Source organism: Cynara cardunculus (genome assembly GCF_001531365.2).
Source record: "Cynara cardunculus var. scolymus isolate 2C chromosome LG 16, CcrdV1, whole genome shotgun sequence".
Lineage (NCBI taxonomy): Eukaryota > Viridiplantae > Streptophyta > Magnoliopsida > Asterales > Asteraceae > Cynara > Cynara cardunculus.
The window spans coordinates 7,061,200-7,070,574 of NC_037543.1; positions in this window are offsets into that span (position 1 = coordinate 7,061,200).

Here is a 9,375-nt window from a genome sequence, read left to right on the forward strand (position 1 = left end):
AAGCCTGGATCATGCATTGGGCGATAGTCTACATATTCAGGGAAGATTTCCTTTTCCCTTTGCCTATTATTGTTTTTAGACTATGTCATTGAATGCATATATTGAGGACAATATATGATTTTAGTGTGGGGATATGGGCTATTGCGTGTTAAGAGGGCTAAATTTCTTGAATTTTGACTCGTTTTTGGGCAATTATAAAGTAAATTGCATGAGTTGACAGATTTTATGCTTGCGTTGCCATGAAAACCATAGCATAAATGATTGTGAGGTTTGCTTGTGTAGTCATGATTATCACATTTGAGATGACTTTTGTGAGTCTTGCWAATCTTATGAACAAAATGCACCTGTGAGTTATTGAGCCATGATTGAACATTATTTTCAATCCTATTTCGTTTGTGTGTATTGCATCTTCCATGTTCATGCCACTCTAGAACTTGCGTTAGGACTCTTCAAGATTGCATTTAGGTAATGCTAGTGTGTGAAAAGGATAAAGGCCATTCTTGATGTTATTTTTAACCATTTAGCCTATAAGCCAACCTTTATGTATGTATTCCATCTTGATCACCCCTTTGAGCCTATATACCATTTTCTTTGTTTTACACCACATTTTTAACCCCTAATCAAACACATCCCTTACCGGACTTTGGGAATGAGACCATAATTCTAATTATGCTCCTAGGCATATGAGTTAGACCCTCAATATGATCCAAAAGGCTCATATTATTATGGTGTAAAAAAAAAAAAAAGTTTCCGAAAATAGAGTTTAAAGTGATACCCATATTACAGGGTCCCACCTAAGGGAGTTTTCACTAATAATACCATTAATACACTAAGTAATTCTGTCAAGAAATATAGTATAATTTCTAGTTTGCCTCAGAAATTTGATGACTATGTTGTAGAAGGCAAAGTCAAATTTGGTTTGGAGAATGGTGTTAAATATTCATTCCTTAATAATGAAATTTTTTGCTTTGTTGAACCAATTGTTGAACCTCTCTCTTAGTGATTTGATGATAATCCCTTTTACCTTATACGAAGTATTTTATGTTTCTGTCTTTCAGTTCCATCAATCATCACTGAGTCTGTTCAGTGATCGCTGAGAACATGTAATGTAAATCCATCAGCGACAGCGATACTTCAAGAAGACAAAACTCACACCAAAGAACTTTCAGCGAAAGTCGAAGACTGAAACTGAATATTAGAGGCTGGCGAGTACGTGATCTGAAGCGGTATTCAGTGATTACAACCTGGTCTATACATGTGTGAAGACTGCCCAAGCCTCAACGAATGCTGAAGAGACCTTCAGGTTATTCCAGCATTCAACGATCAAAAGAAGCTTGTTGAGCACGATTGCTTTTGTCTTGTACTTATACACACAAAGAACAAACCTATACCCTTTCTAGAGTATAGTAAGGTACGGAGCTGATTAGTTGACTCTACTACCCACCAACTTTATGAAAGGATGTCTGCTCATGAATAGGCTTTTGTACTGTTAACTATAGCAAATGACAAGTCTTTCTCTAAAGGCTTGACACGTGTTCAAGGTCTAGTACGTTGCATTAAATGTGCATTTAATGCAATGAGTATAAATAGATGTGTTCTATCTCCATGCAGAGACACTCTAATACTTACTCTTGAACCCTAACGTACATTCATAAGTAAAAGAACACACATCTAAGGACACAATACGCTTATCTTCAAAAGCAAGTTAGAATCCCTTTTTTATTTTCTAAATAGTTCTTACCCAGCAAGAACTAACATCCTTCTAAGTCTTTTATAGCAAATCTTTTCTCTATTTGCTAAGAATTAGTGTGTAACTTAGATTGTTTAGATAGGTTATTTTTTACCTTATCTTTCCGCAAACAATTTTGTAAAATCTGTATTGATCTTTCTTTATCAATATATATTTTAAATTTGAAAAGTTTGTTGTGTTTGTATTCATCCCCCCTCTACAAACTGTTATACATATCTTGTAGACCCTAACGGGACCAACACCAATAAACTATTTCGATGCTAGTAAAGATTCTAATTGGATAACTGTTATGGACAATGAAATGGAGGCCTTATGTAGAAATGGTACCTAGGTTGTTACCGATCTTCCTACGAGAAGAAAGTCTATTGGGTGTAAGTGGGTTTATAAAATTAAATATAAATTTACTGGTGAGATAAAGAGCTATAAGTCCAGGTTAGTTCTCAAAGATTATAGTCAGAGATAAGGGTTAGGTTATGAAGAAATGTTTTCCCCAGTAGTTAAAATGGTAACTGTCAGATGTGTCATCGCCATATCTATTCAAATTGGTTGAGATTTGTGTTAACTTGATGTAAATAATGCATTCTTGTATGGAAGTTTGGATGAAGAAGTTCAGATGAGTCTTCCTCAAGGGTATTTCTCACTTGATGATAAATGTTTGTAAACTTGTTAAGTCATTATATGTCTAAAACAAGATCCTAGACAATGGTATGCTAGACTTTCTGATTGTTTGTTTAAGTTTGGGTTTATTCAGAGTAGTAATTATTATTCTCTGTTTACTCTTTATGTAGATTTTGTTTTCCTGGTTTTATTAGTTTATGTTGATGATATAGTAATCATTGGATATAATAATAATGAGATTAACAAAGTTAAAGATAATTTGAAAACCAAATTCATGATAAAGGATTTAGGAATTCTTCAATTTTCTTGAGAATTGAAATTTTAAAAGGTGGTAATGGTTTATGTAAGTCTCAAAGGAAGTACTATTTGGAGACATTAATGTTTTTGGTTATCTTGATGTTAAACCCATCAGTACATCAATGCATATGAATCTTGTTGTGACTAATTTTGTAGGTTCTGTGTCTTCAGATCCTCTCTTGTCTGATTTTTCAGGATATCAAGGATTAATTGGTCATTTAATAATATATCTTCTTGCTACAAGACCTGACATTGCGTTTGTTGTTCACTGTTTAAGTCAGTTCATTCACTCTTCTCATCCTTCACATTTTAAGCTTGCTCTTAGTAGTATGAAATATCTAAAATTATCGCCTGGTAAAGGTATACGTTTTCTAAATCTGTTGATTTTAAGCTAAATACTTTCATTAATGCTGATTGGGGGTAAGTGCCTTTCTACTAGATGTCCAGTTACTGGATATTGTTTATTATTGTGAGATTATCTAATCTCTTATTTGTTCAACGATCACTAAACAGACTCATAGATGATCGTTGAACGGAAACGTAACAAATTATTTTTCACTAAGTATGGAGGGTCGTCATCAAATCACTGAGAGAGTTTGGATCAACAATCTCCCCTAAAATTGCTAAGTATTATAGTGAGGAAATGAAACTTGTAAGATATATGTCCCATTTACTGTTTTGTGGCATCTTTTGCAGTGTCAAAGGGAACTTTGTTGAATTTCATTAATTTGTAAAAGATTACAAGTGAGAAAATGAAATTTCATAATTGAGAAGTACATCACTAAAAGCATATTAACTGATAAATGTTAGAAGAATATCAGTGAATGTAATGAAAACAAAGAAAATAAAACTCATAAATGCTTGTCCCAATTACTATTTTGAGGGATCTTTTTCAGTATAAGATGGAGTAAAGCACTGTAATTTTATTAAGGTTGAAACTAAAGATTACAAGATAATGAAATTATAATTTTTAAGTATTAGATACTAAAAGTCTATACACTGAAAGTAGAGAAAGTTGATAAATTGCAAGAACTAATGCCTCAATCAAGATCATTAAGAGGAATGTAATCAGGGACATCTTCTCCTTGGTTCTTTCTTTTCAGCATCTCTTTTTTGATCTTGATGTCCATCATCTCACCAAATAGATCTTCATTCAGCCAAGTCCGAAGATATTTCAGATGTTCCATAGGGAAGAAATGGAATTCTGAAACTCGCTGAAACCTATACTGACCATCATAATCAATGAACGTAAGTCTGTACTAGGGTTTCACATGGACTGAGTTGGGAGCGTAAGGACCCTTCTCAAGCAGTGATAGGTTCAACATGGAGATGTCTGGATTCTTCATATGCTTGAAGAGTTCATCCACTGAAAATTTTGTTTCATGCTCGGTCTTGTGGGATGGTCCCTCTTTAGCATCAGATGTGGTTTTTCTTCTTCGAGAAGGCTTCTGTGGTAGAGGACAAACTTCAATGATCTTTGATATTTGATTAAAAAGTTCATTCAACACTTCTTCGATGTAAGGCTTATGCTTTGATTTGGATTTCTAAATCGCATGTCAAATCTCTAACCATTTTGGAGCTATTAGATAAGCCTTTACCTTTCATGGTAGGAAAGGTCTTCCAACGTTCTCTCGTATCGCCTTAGTTGACACCAGATTTGTAGAATACCAACATGATTGCATAGGTACTATACAAACAACCTTAAACACATGAACAATTTATGTCACTTTCTATCCAAATTTCAATATGCCTCTTAATGATCCCTCACTACATACAACCCTCAAAGCCCAGATACAGATAGGTGGAACGGCCTAGATACAGAGTCCAAAACCACTCTTTAGACATCATGGTTCCAAAACAGGAACACACATGAGATGCCTTGCTTATTGATGTCAATTCAAGTACCACTCCAACATGCACATATGTTCCAAGACAGTTATCCAGATAGGAGTTTCTCAAACTTGTATCAAAAAAATGTGTAACTAATTACAAACAGATCCATCAAGCCCCTGTGCAAACAAACACAACTCCAGATTTCATTCGACATGAAAATGGAATGGTTGAAGTCAAATTCTCGAACAGAGAAACAAATACAAACATATTTCCAACCATTGGCATGATCCAACCATTAGAATCATCAACATCGCTACAAAAAGACCAACATTGTTGGTACGATGTATGCAACTGCCAAGATTGCTTGGATGAAGCATACAAGGTTGATTACGATGAAGATATTCCCCAAAAATGATCTCAATGGAAGCTAAAGAAAATATATGAGGCAGGAGATTCTATTGTCGGCCTCCTAGGTGAACCATCAGGCAAGCTTGAATACTATATTCTGTATGGAAACTCATCCTCTAAGCCAAACCCAACCCTCAAGCCCTGCCATACCTCACCTTCTCGTAAACCCCCCAAACCGATACCTAGGTGAATGTTGTGTTATAACACCAACAACCCAATCCGAGTACCAAGAAGAATTTCCACCACTCAGTCCCTTCGAACATCCCCACCAAAGAACGAGGCATGATTGGAAGATCAAGACTCCTACAACTATAAGTTCCTGTGGAAACCCTAGCACCGTCAGTCATGTTGAAGCCACTCTAAACTGGCAGAGTGAAAACGTTGTTGCCCAAAACAAAGTTCTCAAACCCATTTTGGCACAATAGACAAAACTGACAAAGACAGAAGAGGTTCTTACGACAAAAGTGCAGACTCTCGAAGGTATGATCACGGAGATCAGGTTCAATATACAAGAACTCCACAATGAACTTATCCAGATAGTTAAAAGATTCATAACCAGGTGCCAAGGTCGCCTTAGAGATGGGTTCTTGAGTCTTGGAGAGTATCGGCAACTACAAATCCAACAATCTCAGTCTTCCAAAGAACTCATACATAAAATCTATGTTGAGTCTATAGGCAATCCAATCGAGCATATTGCCCATGCAAGAGCAGAACTCTTGAAAATAAAGTGTTGATCATATCAGAAAAAAGATCTTGAAAGACATTATGATCGCATGCCAAAAAGATTTTATTGTCTAAATGGACCAGATGATGTGAATCTCAAGCAAGTATTCTTAAACTCCTTCCCAAAAACTCTAGCAAATGAATCATTTAGATTCTTAGAGCTGAAAGGAATCACAATTGCTCAAGCCTTGATAGGAGAACCTTGCCAGCTGGTATTGAATGCACTCGCTAAGCTTTGCAATCAGAGAAACTTCTTTTATGATCTTGAGGAAACTAGCAAAACCCTTCGTACAGCTTGTGATGACAAGTATTTACGAATAAAATGCAAAGAGATTTCTTTCTACGATTGTTCCCACAAAAGGAAGATATCCACTTCTAAAAAGTTTGTTAGTTCGGGTGAAATAAGAAGGCCATTCGTCCCACATAACGGTCGAAACAAAAGATGGAGATTCCTAAAATAGAAACCACAGCAGGGTCGAAACACTGACAGATGCTATATATGCAACAAAAAGGGCACTTTGCAAGAAATTGTAAATATAAGAGAAAATCCCAAGCACTAATTCAAACACTCAACCAAATTGAGCCAGTCGACATCTCAGATCTGGAATCTCTCTTTTCTCTTGATGATAAACTTTTTGACCAGTCATTATCTTCAATTGCCTATTCAAACTCTTCAGATGAAGAGTTCAAAACTGATCTTTCAAAGTACCATCCCAACATTGAAGTTTTCATAGTAAAACCTCTCCCTGTTTTTCAGGCAAGCCATCTTCCTCTCCCACACATTCAAAACTTTGTCCCGCATATATTACCAGTACAAAAATCACAGCCTGTTTCTTTAGCCAAAGTCCACCTTCTTACCACAACATATGCCAAACCTATCTTGGTTGTCGCCTTTTTTGATACTAGGTCTTCTGTTTCAATATTAAATCCCAATATCTTACCCAACAACTATTGGAGGCCACATCACCAACACTTCCTTGCGGCCAATGGTGATACTTTTGTCATTGACAAAATTAGTATCCCGGTATACATTCGACTTTTTTCTAAATATGTGGTTAAACACAAATTATTAGGATCCAGTTCACATGGCAAGGACCTTCTGATTGGTTTCGACATACTCCACACACTACCAGGATTGAGGTACACTGTACAGGGTCTACGCTACAAGAGTTTTCTAAATCCATAGAGATTTATTCCATGACTCTATATGGCATCATATATCACTATGGATAGTCTCAAACACCATATTATTCGAACTTCTTGCGCCTCCAATCACATAGAATTTTTGAAGAAAAATGGATCTCTACTATGGTTAAATCCTTCGTTTTTGGTTACGCTCTCATTCAAACGGAATGAAAATGTTAACCCCACAAGAGTAAGCCATCCGGGCATGAATCTAGATTACTACCAGCTTGCAACTCAAGAGTGCTCAGAACTGATAAGCCAGGATCTCATAGAGTCAACCATATCACCATGGGCATGTGAAACATTCTACTACAGAAGAGGAGTGAACAAGTTCGTGGCAAGCTTAGGCTAGTCATAAATTATCAACCCCTCAACCAATTTATGGCTGATGACAAGTTCCCTCTACCACAGAAGAAGTCATTGTTCCAGCCTCTCACAAATGGAAAGGTTTTGTCAAATTTTGATCTCGAAGCTGGTTTTTGATAATTAGGATTAAGTCTTGATGACAGACCAGAAACTGCCTTCTGCATCCAGACCATCACAATCAGTGGAAAGTAATGCCGTTCAGTTTAAAAAATGCTCCATATGTCTTTCAAAAGGCAATAATAAGGATTTTTGAACCTATACTCAATAACACTCTGGTATACATCGATGATATCCTTATATTCTTAGCAGACGAAAAATCTCACATAGATTTACTCACTAGGTTTGTCAAGGAGCATGAGATCATGTTATCCGAGAAGAAGATGGAAATCAGAGTAAATTCTATTGATTTTCTTGGTATGAAAAAAATAACTTATGGAAAATACCAACCATAGCCTCACATTGCTCAAGAACTGCACAAGTTTCTAGAAATATTGACGTCACAAAAAGAAATTCAACAATTTATTGGGCTGGTAAATTATATGGTATATTTTTAGCCTAAATTATCTAGCCACTCTGTGCGTTTATTCCCCGTGCTGAAAAAATCTCCCCCCCCTTGGAGTAGGAAACATACATCGGCTATAGAAAAGATAAAGAAGCTAGCTGATGTAAGGCCTCCTTTAAAGATTCCTACTGTTTTTGACAAAAGGGTCCTCCAGACTGACACAAGCGATGAGTACTGGGGGGCAGTCCTAATAGTTCAAGTCAAAACTGTTGTCAAAACAATTAGTGGATACAAAAGCTACACATTCAAAGAATCAGAGCAACACTACCACTCCACCTTCAAAAAGATCTTAACTGTCAAAAGGGGAATAAAAAGATTCCAATTACATTTAATCGATCATGATTTGCAGATTGAAATGTATATGTCTTATTTCCCACGCATGCTCCATTTCAAAAGAAAAATACTCCCGAAAGCCCAACTTTTAAGGTGAGCAAATTGGTTCTCTTAATGGAAATTCACTGTGAAACACATCAAGGGGTCAGAAAATATTCTAACAGATTTTTTGTCCAAACCAAAGGGATATAAATATGATGTCCCAAAAGACATCTAGACAATCCATAAAGCCAAGGTTATTCCAATGGTCTTTCCTGTGGAAAAAGCAAGTTCTTCTAGCTCGTTTATTCCAAACACTTCTCAACCTCCACACCAGGTCGATCCAGCTAAAAGTACCTCAACTCCACCACAATTCCAACCAGATGAGATAACGGAAACAATCGCCGACCTTACCTTAAGAGAAAGGTCCCAGATGAACTACAAAACGTTCTTCACTATCATGCTAAAGAAACATGGCATGTTCATGAGAAACTTCCAGTTCCATCCGGATTACCCGTTCCTTAATGTCTTCCACATCCATGACTTACATAGGTTCCCGAAAGAAACCCTTTGTTTCTTTTGGTATCTATTCGAGTCTCATACCATCGCAATATAATTCAACTCGGCCAAACTACTCAGCTATATTTTCCAATGTCAGTTTGAGAGTCCGCCCCCAGGGGCACAAAATATATTCACCCTTCTCCAGTGGTTCCTTCCAGCGTATCAATGGATTCAATGATTAGTTGTTTGCTATAAGGCCTATGTTGTGGTCATGTTCATGAGGCCCAGCTCCTTTCTACCATATATAGCTCTTCGATAACAACAATCATTGGTCTACCACTCTCCATTGACATTCATCCAAGAATTGAATGACAACAACCCAAGCAATAAGTACTTCGAGTTATCCCAACCAGGAAAGTATATGGAAACAAGGCAGATCCTAGCCAGTGCTAACCTAGTTGATCCAGATTCGATCACAGAGCAAATTATGATCAATGAAAAACTCTGGTCTTCTGAACATTCGGTTTCTACATCATGGGACGAAACACTTGAACATTGGTTCTAGACTCATCTCAAGAAGAAAATAGACACTTTCGATGAAGAAGACTTAGACGAAGACGACGAGCATTATGACTTTGGAGAAAAACTGTACGATCCTTATGAAGACGATCTGTCTCATCTTGACTTTCATTGGAAGTAATTACCGTAGAATAATATTAGTTATTGTCTTCACTAAAGGACAAAATAATGTTGTAATAATGATGTAAGCTTGAAGTCACTTTCTTGTGATGTAAGCGCTTACCTCATTTAGTTTGTTTTT